The sequence below is a fragment of the Ictidomys tridecemlineatus genome, chromosome 13 (genome assembly GCF_052094955.1).
Source record: "Ictidomys tridecemlineatus isolate mIctTri1 chromosome 13, mIctTri1.hap1, whole genome shotgun sequence".
NCBI lineage: Eukaryota > Metazoa > Chordata > Mammalia > Rodentia > Sciuridae > Ictidomys > Ictidomys tridecemlineatus.
Genome location: NC_135489.1, coordinates 95,807,433 through 95,821,850, shown reverse-complemented (window position 1 = coordinate 95,821,850; position 14,418 = coordinate 95,807,433). Strand labels below are relative to the sequence as shown.

At 50.5% G+C, this 14,418-nt stretch overlaps 2 long non-coding RNA genes across 2 annotated transcripts; both read left to right on the top strand.

The window, feature by feature from the left end:
* Window positions 1-7,695: 7,695 nt before the first annotated feature.
* LOC144370031 (uncharacterized) lies at window positions 7,696-9,757 on the top strand. The gene is made up of 2 exons (XR_013429955.1): window positions 7,696-8,863; window positions 9,017-9,757. It is a non-coding gene; the product is annotated as an uncharacterized LOC144370031 (long non-coding RNA).
* A 1,368-nt stretch (window positions 9,758-11,125) lies between these two features.
* LOC144370030 (uncharacterized) lies at window positions 11,126-11,828 on the top strand. Its single transcript, XR_013429953.1, has 2 exons — window positions 11,126-11,313; window positions 11,425-11,828. It is a non-coding gene; the product is annotated as an uncharacterized LOC144370030 (long non-coding RNA).
* Window positions 11,829-14,418: the final 2,590 nt, after the last annotated feature.

Below are 14,418 nucleotides of genomic sequence, written 5' to 3'. Positions count from 1 at the left end.
AAATGCTTGTCAACTGGTAAACAAATATCATAGTGATACAACCATGGGATGGAATAAAAAGAAGCATAATACAGGCACCTGCCTAGAACTTCAAATAGGTTATGTTAAGTGAAGGAAGCTGGATGCAGAAGACAACAAGTTCTGTGGTTTTATTTATCTGGAATGCCTAGGAAATGCTCATAGGAAAAAAAAAAGGACTTAAAATTATTGACATTTTTCTAGGAGTGGAGGCAAGAGTGAAGATAGCAAGTTAGGTGATTATTGCCCAAATCCATGAATTTACCAAAAATCATTGAATTGTCTACTTGTAATGAGTGAGATTTATAGTATATAAATAATATTTCAATAACACTGTTTTGAGGGGAAAAATAAAAATGGTATGATAATGGTGAAGGCACCTAATGTGGAGTTGGGTTGCCAGTGCAAATCACCTTGGAGACCTGACAACACCTACAACTTGGGCACCTGCCCAAGTGCATCCTGGCTGCATGGAGAGCCTTAACAGCAAGGGCTTTGGGGATGACAGCACTGAGTTACGAATGAAGACTGCCGTGCTGGAAAAAATAAGCCATTTTGTAGGAAGGGGCATGAGTACAATTTAAGTCTCTGTATAGTTTGGTGGAAGGAGTGGTTTGTCCAGAAGATCAAGAGTTTAATCGTGTTTCAGGAACAGGTAGTTTGTCCCACTTGGGTCAGCATGGTGGGGTGGGGTGCAGCCCAGATAAAGGTTGAGCTGTGGTTCCCAGTGGTATGTGATTAACAATGGCTTCTTGCTTCATTCCAAGTGCCCAGAACCAATTCTGCTCCATTTGATATTTTTTCCTGACAGTGGCAAATAAAATAAGTTCCCTATAGTCCTGAAGTGTATGGTCAGACATGAAGCAAAAGCATAAGAAATAAATGCAAAAATGACACCTTCCTTGAAAACTCTGCTCACTGGCTGCAGGTCTTCTTGTACCCGGGTATTCCCATTGGCCCCTCACAGTATGTGTGAAGGGCTGGGGGTGTGGGGAGAGAAACTTCAGGGTTCAGGGACGACAGCAGTAGCAGCAGCAGCCAGAGGCAGGGTCTGGCTCAGCTCAGGTCCCCACAGCCCCTGACCATCCAGAGTGCAGAGTGGAGCGTGTGACCTGTCCCTGACCTGGGACTGACCCAACTATAGACAGTCCCTAATATAACCCAAGTCACACCCCTTCTGTCCCCTCTAAGCCCTGATGGGTGCATTCACTGGAGACCAAACAGCCTGGAGGTCCTGACTCCATCCCAAGACAGACCCCCACTGACACAGTGTGTGACACAGCCTGACCTCAGCCTGACCTATATTGAGCATGGCTGGCACAAATCCAATCAAGTTCTCCTACGAATCAATGAGGAAAAAAAATGTAAAAAGGAAGCTACGCACCACATGGCTTGCCAATCATTGGAATGGGGAGGTTGGCAAAGAACAATGATTTTACCACAAGGTGGCCAAGGTTTAGTGCTATTTATGGAACAAAGAACTGGGGAGAGTTCAGGCATGCACGAAAGTGACTGGAGGTGAAATGGGTCATATCTGTCATTAGTAATCAACTTCATTGTTCTTTAGAGGACATGGGTTCCCAAAGTGGTGGCGTGGGTGTGATCCAGTTGTGGGGTTGTCAGCCCCAAGACATCTAAAGGTCACCATCAGACACCAGTAGAGGCCCAAGGGAAGTCAGTGGTTTCAACAGAAGCAGGTGTTACAGCCCTAAAAATTAACCTAGGAAAACATGATCATCCTAAACCCCCACTTCAGAGGTGTTATCTCCACTAATGGGAAATGACAGAAACTGTAAGTATCAGAGCCTAATGGAAAGAAGTTCGGTCATGAGGGTGGGGTGCTCTTGATGTGCAGAGGACCATGTCCTCCAATTTGTTTCCTTGTAGCCATGAGGTGAAGAGGAATTCTCACTACGGCTCCTGCCATAGTGTAGTGCTCTCCCGCTGGACTGAAGCAATGTGTCCAAGTTACCATGTAACAAAGAAACAAACCACGAAACCATGACCCAAAGTTAAATTTCCTCTTTTGAACTTGATTTTCTCAGGTATTTTGTCACAGTGACCAAAAGCTAACTCATCTATCAGTTGTCTCTTCCCATGTCTCCTTCTCCCCCATCCCCAGGCCTAAACCACCCTACTACTGCCCACGCCCTAAGGGTTTCTATTCCACTTGGTGGTAAGTGCTCACAATGAATTTCTTTTTAAAAAATATTTTTATTTTTAGTTGTAGTTGGACACAATACCTTTATTTGACTTATTTATTCTTATGTGGTGCTGAGGATGGAACCCAGGGCCTTGCACCTGCTAGGCGAGCTCTCTACTGCTGAGCCCCAGCCCCAGCCCACATGAATTTCTCATGCAAAAAAAATGTAGCTTTCTTTTGCTCTGAAGAGAACTGAAAGACATCATGGCTTTCTTTACACAGCTCTCTAACCAGGAGGGCTCCTACCCACTCCACAGACTAATTCCTCTTGGACAGCAGTCCCTACAGCCCCTTATAACTGCCCCCTATATTAGAGCATCTCTCTAGACCCCTTCCCTCAGTTCAGCCCTCTTTGCCTATGTCTATGAATTTATTGCTGATATGGAGGCAAAGTCTACGAAAGTCTACTGAAAACCTTAGAATTCTAATATTTGATGAGTGATGTGTGTCATGAGAAGGTCTTCCTAAAGATTTTTATAATGAGCTAAAGTATAAATTTTAAGATGTTAGCAGACCACGGCTCAGATGTTGGCTGGCATGGCACAGGCTGGCCAAGGTCCCGGGAAACAGGAGACTCTGACCAAGCCTACCCAGTGCAGAGACACCAGGAGGAGCTTCTTCAACTGAGTTTCAATGAAGGTGCAGCTAACCAAGGGCATGCATCCAAAAGGGGCCAGTCCCTGTGGTCACGGTCAGAAAGCAGAGCACATCAGTAATAGGGGGAGTGGGTCTTGCTGGTGGTGTCAGTTGACATTTCCCTAGGGCGCTGTGACTTCTTCCCCTAGAAGCCAGACCTTGTCCTCTTATCAGGCCACCTACCCAGGAAGACCATGGCCATGCTGGGGTTTTGTCCATCCTCACTGACCAGCATCATTCAGGGGAGGAGAAAAAAGCTGTCTAAACACATACTGTTTCCAGAATTACATCTAGAAACCTGATTAATGGCACAGGGGCCTGAAGCCTCCAAAGCAGTTCTCCATCCAAATGAGACAGGAGGGCTCAAAGTTGTCAAGAAATACTTGAGAAAACATTGTGTCCCTGTCTGTGAAACCCATGGAACCTGTGTCCTATGAAGAACCATGGTGTTTGATTACACACGACAGACCACAAACTACATCACATCTGATCCCTTTTGTGCATGTCAGAACTCACTCCAGCTCTTATCAGGAGCACTAAACTTTAGCCTCCTTGTAATTAAACCATTCTCCTTTGCAAACTTCCCGGTTTTGTAAATGTGCAATCCATGTTGTGTAGCCTCAGTTTCTTTTTCTCATTGGTTTGTAGGAGAACTTGGTTACATTTGGGACGGCCACAAGGAACACAGGTCAGGCTGTGGTCAGGGCAGGGATGACACTAGGGAGGGTCAGAGCTATGTCAGTGGTGGTTCTGCCTTGGGATGCAGTCAGAGCCTCCAGGCTGCTGGGTCCCCAGGGAGTTCATGGTCAGGACTGTAGAGGGGGTGGGAGGGTGGGAGGAAGGCCATGATCTCTCCTCAGGCCACTACACAGGAAGACCATGGCCATGCTGGGGATCAGTCCAAGCACACTGTCCATGATCATTCAGGAGAGGAGAAAGAAGCTGTCTAAGAAAAAAGACAAAACCACTGTTTCCAGGCTTATTGCCAGAAACCTGGTTAATGGCACAGGGGACTGAAGGCTCCAAAGTGACTCTCCTTCCAAAGGACACAGGAGGGACCAAGGATCTCAAGAGGCATGTTATAGAAAAGCATGCCCCTGTCTGTGATGGCCATGGCTGCCACAAATGCCTCATGGTCACTCAGAGCCTTTTGCTTCCATAGAAGGTCCTCCCCAGATGACTCCGCCCTTTGGGGGCCCTTAAGTGGTCCCAAGCCTGGAAAGCAAGGAGTCCTTCCCCTAACCATGCTTAGGCAGAAACACTGGGAGTATCTGCTAGGACACTGCATGCTTGAGCCCATCTATTTAATTCAAATAAATTTGTTTCCCCATCTCCTTATGCCAACAGTGGCTGTGCATCCCTTCATGATCTGTACCTCTTCCCATTCTGCTGCAGCATGAGTCCTAATGAAGGCTCTTAGGGATGGGTAGAGTTTGTAGATTCAGACTCTCATCTCAACTGGAGCAGGACAAGTTGGTCGCACTGAAAACTGGCAAATTGTGCAGGTCAACCTTAAGGTGGCCAGCACAGAGAGTGACCCAGAGCAGTGGCAAGCTACAGGAGATGCTAGGTCTGTCAGATGAGTTCCAGGGCATTTTTGGAAGTGGCTGGCTACTGCCCCCAGGAAAGCAACAGGAGAACTGCTGCCACTAGGAGCTGGGGTTTGATGACATTCAGTGTCAGGGGACTAACACTACGGTCTGAGAGCCACATGTCAGTCCTCAGATCCCAGAGCTACACCACCAAGGAAGATGTGCTTTGCCTCTTTGTGATTCCTCTTCATGTCTGGCCCTCTGATAATTGGTAAGAGAGATGTTTAAGGGACACAGATCATGAAGGGATGCCCAGAGAAGATTCCCTAAACCAAGAGAGGCCTTTTCAATGGTGCGATGATTAGGGTTTTGTCCTAGGATAAGAGGAAGAACCAGTCTAAATCTGCAAACAAGACCCAGTGGATGGACGCTTGTGCTCCCTTGGTCCTGGCAACCTGAGTTATCTCTTCTCAGTTCTCACTGCATGGACGTGCACAGACCACATGGCAGAAGGCAGCAGCTGCAGAAGATGTTTCCTACCAAACTGCCTTTATTATAACTGACAGTCCACCAGGGTACAGCTTCCCACCAAGGCTTGAACATTGTGACCCTCCCCTCTAGTACCCTCCCTTCTGCCCCCCCACCTGCCCTCTTACTACATTCCCTGTACCCTCCCACCCCCTTCACTTTCCTGAGAACCCGCAGGAACTGCCCTGTGTGGGGAAGAAGGTCTTCACAAGCTGAAGACCTTTGGCCCTTCTGGTGTAGAATGAAGCAAAGGTGAGATCTTGCCTGAGGGGCAGCCACCCCAGAGGCCAGCGGCCAACACTGCTGTCCTCAGGGCCTCTTCTTCTGGTTGCCAGATGACACACACTTTCTCTTCTGAGGCCGTGAGGTTCCACCTAGCTCCAGGTCCACACCTTGCCCTCCGATGACCTGGAGGGGAGGCCCAGTGCAGGGTATCTTTTGCACATTGCATGAGCGTCCAGTGAGAGCGCTCTTCATGGTCCTGGCACCTGGAGGAGGGTGGGAGCTGAGGCGTCCCCTCTTGGGGGGTGGGGCCTGGAGTGCTTGGTCTCCTGAGCACAGGGTTTCTATTGGAGGGGCCTGGCTCTGGGACAGTCCCCAGGGCAGCAGGCGGTGCTGGGAGATAAGGAGGAAATCCAGGCTTTGGAGCTCATCGTCCACACTGCAGCCATTGGCTGTCTTATGTGGCCCCCCAGCAGAAGTGGCTTTTCTGGGACCCACTACGCCTTTGTTCCCCAGGTTTAATGAGGAGGATCTGCAATTATGGGGAGGATGGTTGGAGTGGATGGTCCCCAACGAGGATGACCCACGACGGCCTTGGAGGACAGCAGTGTCCTTCGATCCCAGCAACTCTGGCTCCATGGCCCTGCGCCTCTTCGTGACCTGGGAAGCCACCTCTGTGGAACAGTCCTCCATGCTGGCCCCTTGATCAGTGTGATGCTTCCGCTTCTCTGCACCTTGGTTGGCAGGTGCCTGGGAAGCTCTTGAGTCCTGTTGGGACATACCATGACCTTGAGGCCCCTGCAGAGCTGCTTCTTCACAAGCTGAAGGAGAATATGGGCACTGGCCAACTCTTCTACATGCATGACATGGGCCACAGGGACTGGGACAATCATTTCTATGGGAGGTGGGAAGTGAAGGGACAGACTTGAGTCTCTGCTGGCCACCCTCCTGGGCTTTCTTCTTGATGCCCTGAACCCATCCATGAATCTTCTGTCTCCTTCCTTTCCCTTCTACATCCTGTGTCCTGTGAAGTCACTCAAGGAAACATGGATCATAGGTAGGATAGGGACAGATGACGTCCTGTGGGCCACATGACTAGGGTCCTGTGCCTTCCTCATCTACGTGCTATCCCTTGATCCTCTGTCCACCTGTGGCCACTCCCTTTCTTGTCTATTTGTGTCCCTTTGTCTCCTAGCTGGCCAGTATTGCTCTCTGCCTTATCCACGTGGTGTCTTTCTCCACCTCCCCTAAACCTGGTTTGTCTACCTCCATAGTTCTCTGTGGTGCCTCTTTCTCTTCTCTATCTTTTCTTTCTCCCCAACCCCTGGTGTTCCTGCCATTGTTTGTGAGGAGTATAACCCGTGTACCTCCTACCTGGTCTACTGGGGGACCCTACTTCCCTCTCTACCTGGGAAGGCGTGAGTTCTTCCTCCTGGTCCAGCTCTTTTGTTAGCGACAAGATATCTATACATGGTTCAGAGGAAAGTATTTCTTCCAGGAAGCGGGAGTGAATTATGTTCTCTGCCTGGGATGAGAAGGAAGAGAGTGTGAGTGACCTTGGGAGTAAATAGCCCCAAGTCAGGAAGACTTCTAGTAGAAACAGGAAGCAATGATGATCCCATTCTCATTACACCATGGGGCTATTATAGCCCAACGACCTGCTACAAACATTTAGAAGAGGGCACGCATGTGTGTGTGTGTGTGTGTGCATGCACACCCCACACATACACACACACATACACATACACACACCAACTCTGCTGAGAATCTGTGCTAGATGATCAATTCCATGAGTTTTGCAACCTTGACTACACCAAGATTGTAGGCGCAGCCCACCTTGTTGATAAAGTCCTTATCGACGTAGCTCAGGAGACTTGAGTCTGGGTATAAATCCTCTATTGCCTGATGCTCCAGTCCTTCCTCTCCCAAGATATCAGCAAGCTCTTCTGTGGACAAGTGGGAGGGCTCCCATGTGGGAAAGGTGGTAGGCCCAAATAGCTCATCCATGATGTCCATGTACTCTTGGATGGCTTCAGGTGGGATCTCCTCAGGCGCCTTGGTCTCAGGCCCTTTGGTCTTGGCCACCTTGTTCTTGCGCGCCTTGGTCTTGCGTGCCTTTGTCTCAGGCACCTTGGTCTCTGGTGCCTTTGGTTTGGCTGTTAATGAGCAGGCGGGCTGTATTTTGGGGTTGGTCTCTCTGGAGGTGCACCCTAGGACAGGGAAGACCAGAGTGGTGCATGAATGAGGGATCCGTGTTCATCCCAAACCCTGGGTAGTAGGCAAGGCTCAGTGGACCTAACCTGGCATGCCATGCATGAGGCAACCTGACCTAGGACCTGAGGGATATAACAGTGCACCAGATGCGCCATCTAGGAGAGTCTAGCGGGAGGACATTTAGAGAGACTGAAATTCCATGTTCTCTACCCTCCAGGACCCAAGTCCTGTGCAGATGATATGTGTGTTCTTTGGACAGACAAGGAGACAAAGGAGCTGTGTACTTGTAAGGGTGAATACGCAGTTTAGACTGGGTGGCAGGTACCTCAGGGGCTGGGGGCTGTTCTGCTTCAAGACCAAATCCCCCACACTGAGGAAAAGGTCTTATTTGAGACCACAACTTGCCTTAGCCCTTGTCACCATTCAGAGACTGTCGTGGGCTCCTGTGGGAAAGAGGAAACCCTACCTGGGCGTTGGAAAGCCTCCAGGACTGGCGGCTTTGAAAGTTGCAGCATTGGAGGTACAGGAGGAGGTCGGCACTGGAAAACCCCTGTCAACTGCATCCTTGGATCCTCCATCTCCTCCGCAGCCTCAAACTCCATGAACCTTGGTGGGCAAGGGAGGCACAGGCTGAGCTGAGAAGCAGGTCAGCCATAGCAGGCAGGTGCTAGCCCCATACCAGGGAGGAGCTGGGGGCAGAGATATGGATCTGTGTCCTGAAGTGGGCCAGGCCAGCCCAGGAGGGAGCTGCTACATAGGAGGAATGGCCGTTCTGAGGGAACACCACATCAGCCAGCACCTGAAGGGAATGAGCTCTGAGTGACGCGGCATAGCCCCTAGGTGACCCTTGTTTCCCCTGTCCCTGCCAGGAACCACATGGATCAGGCAAGTTCCAGAAACTGGTCAGGGAAATGATGTATATGAGGGTCCTGGCCCAATTAAGGGATGCTGAGGCTGGGACCTTGAGCCTTGGAAGGATCACCTGGGAAAGAAAGGCACAGGAGGGGTCATGTGGAGGTGGAAGCTAAACTGAGAACATTGGGTTGCTTCCTTGGAGGGCTGGTTCTTTTTCTTCCTTTCACTTGTTGGAATGTCTGGGATTTCATAGAGCAAAGGCAGTAAAGATGGCAGACCTGTCCTAGGGCATCTGAGGTTCTGGATGCCCCTGACCGTGCACTCTTCACTGCCACCCCCTTCTGGCACATTGGCTTGAACGCGTACCACTTTCATGAGCTCCAGTAGTCCCCACTCTAAAGAGGTGCCAGTTCCCGGGCAGGTGGTGTGTGTGAGGCTAGTGGAACTCTTTACCTCTGCCCAGACAACAAAGGAGAAGGAGTCAGTGTGGCTGGACTGGTTTCTCCTCCCCATTGGGACCCTGAACCTCAAGACACAGTTGGAATCACAAACATTGAGGCTGGAGATTCTGGGATTGTTGTCGAGAGGATGTCCAGCGCTTCAGCTAGAAGGAGCTGCAATTTGGAGAGCTAGACGCCTCAGAGCCAACACATAGGTAGGTGACATGCCCTACCCACCCTGCTGTGCAAACCCTGGATTCCCACCTAGATTCTGGGCCCCGGAAGCTAGCTCACTTTTGTGAGGTCTCATAGAAGACCATCCGTTCAAAGTTGCTGGTGCGCTGCCATTCCTTCCAACCCTTCCGCAGGCCCTCTTCCATGGTCATGGTGGGCTCCCGTCGGGACAGAGACCGAAGCACTGGGCTGGAATTCATCAGGATCAGTGTCCACAAGGTCACCCTCCTTCATCGGCAGACCAACATACCTTCCTAACTTTATTACTACTTCCCAGTCATGTGCACCTCAAAGTATTGACATTGGACTCCAGGACACTCATGCCAACCTGAACACCAAGGGCTGCATTGACCAGCATGATTGTGCTTGGATTCCTCTATGATGTGCTGTACTAGGTGCTGAATGTGGTTATCCTCCCACATTCACCTGGTGAAGCCCTAACCCCAGTGTGATGGTATCTGGAGCCTGGCTTTAGTGCTCAGAGGGTGAGATGAGACCCTGAGGGTGGTGCTTCATGGGGGCATTGGTGTTCTTCCTGGAGAAGGAGGAGACACTGAAGAGATGTCAGTCATGTGAGGACACAGGTGAGCCACCTGTCTTCCCAGCAAGGAGAAGAGCGCGTTCATGGGACTTTAGGTCACGTGCCCGCTACCTGGGAATCCTGACTCCAGGACTGTGAGAAAGGAATGCCTGCCTGTGTGTGTGTCCACGTGTTCCACAGCATCCTGTATGGTGGCCCAGGCTGACTAAGACCGTGCACAGAATGGCCTGGGAGCACAGTTACAAACTGGGGAAAGATGAACATGCCCATGCAGTGTCCAAAGACAGCATCCCCTTGAGTGTGACATCACCAGCGGGTCCCAATCAGGAGTTCATGACAATGTGTGTGGGTATCCTTAGAGTTCTGTCTAGGGGCCAGCACCCCTAAGCTCACTTGTGGTTGGGATGTGCTCTGTGCCAGGAACAATCAGGTCTATGGTGGAAGGTGAAATGACTGGGGGAGGGAGCATTATGTGGAGTCAGACAGCCAACTCCAGTTCCTGGCCCACATTACCCCAGGAACCTCCTCTGACCTTGAGTCCTCCTGTGATGGTGATGATCATTGGAAACAAAGATTTCCTGCCCTCACAGGCCTGTGATGGGCACCTGACATAAGGCACATTTCATTCCCTGGTGTGAGGGGATACATCTGGGACTGTAAGGGTCTCAGCTTGTCCCCTCACCCTCAGGACCTCTCTTCCAGTTCCCCTACATCCCAGCCTCCTCTCTCCAACCCACGCTCTTCCTCCTCACAGAGCTCAAGGGGTTGCCTGAGGAGAACACTCACATGAGGAAGCAGGAAAATGCTTCCACATCAGGAGTCTGAGGAAGGTGCCTGCGGACCAGGGTCTTGAAGCGCTGCCAGCGCCGGAAGTTCTCATAGACGCTGGAATGTCCACCAGAGTCCTCTGGTGGCACCTCCGCAGCCGGGAACATGGGTGGTGCACCTGCCCCATACACTGTACCTGGCCACTGGCGCGCATTCATTGGGAACATGATGGGGGCCAGCTGGGCAAATGGCCGAGGTGCTGGAGGGCGCAGGCCCAGGTGCCAGTGGATCCCATAGTTCTGGATCCCCCCACTTGCTGAGGCAGGCACAGTGGTCCTTACACCAGAAGGTGCCACGAGGAATGGAGCAGGATGCTCCACACCCCCACAGGAGACCCCTGGGGCCCCCCAGTTGAGGGGTGCCTGAGTGTGGGCAATGTTCTGAATATGAGGGGGCCCTGCTGGCCTCAGTTGTGGCCCACATTGTCCAAGGGTGGACAGCCCTGGCACATAGAGTTGTCCAGGGTAAGCGGACAGCACCAGAGGGTTAGCCTGGGAGATGGGTGCAGTCACCCGTGGTGCCAGAGGCGGCTCCCAGAACGGCTGGTGTGTTGGCACAGGGGCAGCTGGAAGAAAGGGCAGGCCCCTGAACGCAGACATGTGGGCACCAGGATTGAAGTTCATGCCTGGTCTCTGGAATGCAGATGCTGTGGAGGCAAAGAAAGGGGAGAATGGAGGAGGGGGAATGGCAGCAGGATTCAGGCCCCCAGTTTCTTACTCAGTGGGAATCTGAGGACAAATGCTCACAGCTCAGGGCCCTGTTGGCAGGGATATTGTGCAGTTTGCAATTGTCCCTGAGTGAATTTCATGCTGTGTTCCCTTTGTCATAGTTCTACCCTGAGAAAACTGGTTCCCAGTATACCAGGGCTCCCTGAAGGCTGTCAGTGGACTGTGGCACCTCAGCTTTCCCTGCCTCTGAGAGGTCCCTTGTGCATCCTTGGCAGACAATCCATTGGCCTCCTAGGTGACTCCCTAGAAATGGATCAATGTGACTCTGCTCAGTGGCACCATGCCCCTCCCATGCTCGCCAACAGGAAAGGGATCTTCTCGAGGGCAGATGCAGGTACTCCAGGGTCGTTTGTGAAGGTGACGGGTTCTAAAGATTATTGCCCCACCACCTCCTCAGCCTTCCATTTGCTAATACTCCTTGTGTACCCCTCCACTTCTTTCCTAGGCTTCCACAAACAAACAAGAAACACCTGATTAAGATCTCTGCCTAGCTAGAGGCTGAGGAATCCTGAAGTTCACCCCGCCCAGCATGTGGGTGCCTCTCCCAGCACTTCCCACAGCAAACACTGTGGGGGGACAGATTCTGGCCAGCTGTGTCCCCAGTGTTCACTGGTTCCTGCTAGGACACAGGGAAGAGGTCTATGTGATAGACACTGAGCTCCCCAAATCCTCTCCTGGAATGACCAGCAACAGCTTCTGAGGATCATGGGAGGTGGTGGGATTATGAGCAGTGCGGCTCTTCAGAGATTTTCACGGCCACTGTCATGTTTTTATTGGGCCTGGGAATTGGAGTCATTCTGAGGTCCTTTTCCTTTGAGCTCCCAATAAATGGAAGGAAAGTGTCACAGAGGATCAGGCCTGTGCCAGCTGCTACCTGTGGCAAGGTTGTTTGGAGCACATCCCTGTCCACCAGGACGTTCTGCAGAGTGTAGTCAAGGGATGGGAGGTGCACCACACTTCAACACTTGCACATATTAATCAGGACACCTGCCTAAGTTCCAATGACAATACGTGTGGGGACCCTTCCTAACTGTGTGCCACTCTCCTTCCTGTCTTCATGAGAACCCAGTCATCTTCAAACCTGATCCTGGAAAATGAACACCCCACATGTGCTCCCTTTTCATGGAGTACCAACCAAACCAGGAAGATAAGCAAAGTCTTCCTGTTGATTTCAAAACAAGGAGCTGAGCCTACACTCAGAGATAACCATTCAGAAGACCCCCCAGAGGCCCAAATCTATGTTGGTTGAGGTTTCCTGGGTGCCCTGCCCTTCAAGAATCAAGGACACCAACTGTCTGAATGGAAGGAGAAGTTTTCCTGGGCAGGAAGTTGGCAAGGTGCCCTGGGCTGTGGCAGTTGGAGAAACCTGCAGCCTCACCCACAGAGAGTATATCACACTGCGACTGTGGTCATTTATGAGACCCACTGGGCAGTTTTCTAGCTATGAACACTCCTCACCACTGCCCAGTTATGATCTGAGACTCTCGGTCAATCCCCTCAGAATGACATCCCAGGCAGCTTCCCTGTGTCTTAGGAATGGGCACAGGGCTCAGCATCTTGACTCCTGGGAGCCCTAACTGACCACCACTGTGACACCATCTGGGACTGCCTAAAAAGCCATGCAGTGACCTGTGTCCATTGTATAAGGAATCAAGCCCTTGGCCTCTCTCCCTTCTGCTGACCCAATGTATTTCCCCTGAGTAGCCTGGACCTGGGTCTTAGGAGCCCGCCTCCCCATGAGCAGTATCAGTCTTCCTGGGGCTTCCTGGGCCATGTCAAGTGCATCCTCTAAGGCTCTTTCCTTCCCTTACTTCTGCTCAGTGAGTTGACCTCAGGGGAAGTACTCCATTCTAACTCCCAAGGGTTTGGGAGGTGACTGCTCCTCAGATAACAAGCCCCTGACCCTCCAGGCTCACCTCCTTCCAAAGGTCAGGACACTGGACACAGTGTCTCACAGTCTCCACAGTGGGAAAAGTCAGTACAGGATCCAGAGAGTGACCTGTCTGTAACAGATTCTCAGGGTCCAACTGAGCCAAGCTGGGCAAAGTTTAAATGTAAACCCCAGTGGAATGTTGGACCCAGACATTCTGCAGGGGGAGGGGCCAAGGGCAGCTGGCCTGGCGGGGGCTGGGCAGACATTCCATCAAGAGCTCTGACAGGTATAGAAGAACCTCCAGTTGCCTTTAGGCAATTCAATGGTGACACAAGTGGTGTGTGCCTCTGGGTCATTTTGAAGTAGTTTCTCAAATGCACAGCAGAGTGGTGAGAGCTATGGCTCTCATGAGCCACACAGTCATGGGTCTGAACGGCCCCTACTCTAAACTGAAGGGTATGGATTGCATTTTATGTATAAAGTGTTTTTTTTTAAATCCCATTCCCAGTCTGTAAAACAGACTCTTGGGTGTTTCAGAAATATTCAACACCTTATTAGAAGTCTTTTCAATGAATGGGGGAGGAGGCAATCCATGATATTCAGGCACTAAGAACAAGCTTCTTTCACTTTTTCTGTAGTTATTCCCCACATCGATGTCATTGATGAAGTAGCTCGTGGAGCTTTTCTTTTAAAGTAGTGATATAAATTATGCAGTGTAGAAAAACTGTCTTTTTATTCCACAGTTGTTTTAGTTGTTTCATATAATGACTGATGGAGTTCAGATTCTCAAAGCAAGCTTTATTTGCTAGACCAAGGTCGAATTCAGGGGCCTTGCATACTCTTGGTCAGTGCTTTGCCACTGAGCTTCAGTGTTACCCCATCAGTCTTGCACTGCTTCAAACTGCTCATATAATACCACTGGACAAATGCAATTTGTGCAAAGTGGCCATGGGAAGGAGCATTGAAATCCTTTTGTCCTACCATCTGACCTTTATTCTTGTAAAGTCCTGAACTCATATTGATTGCCGAGGGAAAAAAAAATAAAAACACTGTGAACATGGATGTCCTTGTCATCAGGAACATTGGCAGAATGGCTGAAGGCCCTGTCCGCCTACTGTAAAGGTTTTCCGTCCTAGGACCTTGGCAGCATCACACGTGACATGTCTTCCACATTATCCTTTGGAAAGAAATGATACGAATTACCTAAATTTCCAGAAAGAGTATCAAAGGATTGTTTTTGTTTGTTGTTTTGGGATAAAGCATTTCAGGGTCAATGGGATCCAAGTATACATTTGAAACCTTCAGGCTAAAAATATGCCATGGCGTAGAAAAGGAAGAGGATACATTTGGTGTGTACCCAAATTGGTCGACATTGCCAAATCTTCATCAAACATAGGAGTAAAACTGTCAAAGAGAACATGTGGGCATCTGTATATACTGGGAGGGCTGTCCGTATGCAATAATGTGCTCAGTAGGCAAAATCAAGGAATGGGGTTTTCAGAGTGTTACCCAGACCTATAATTCTTTAATGGAACCTGCAGCTGGACTAGGAGGAAAGCACACACT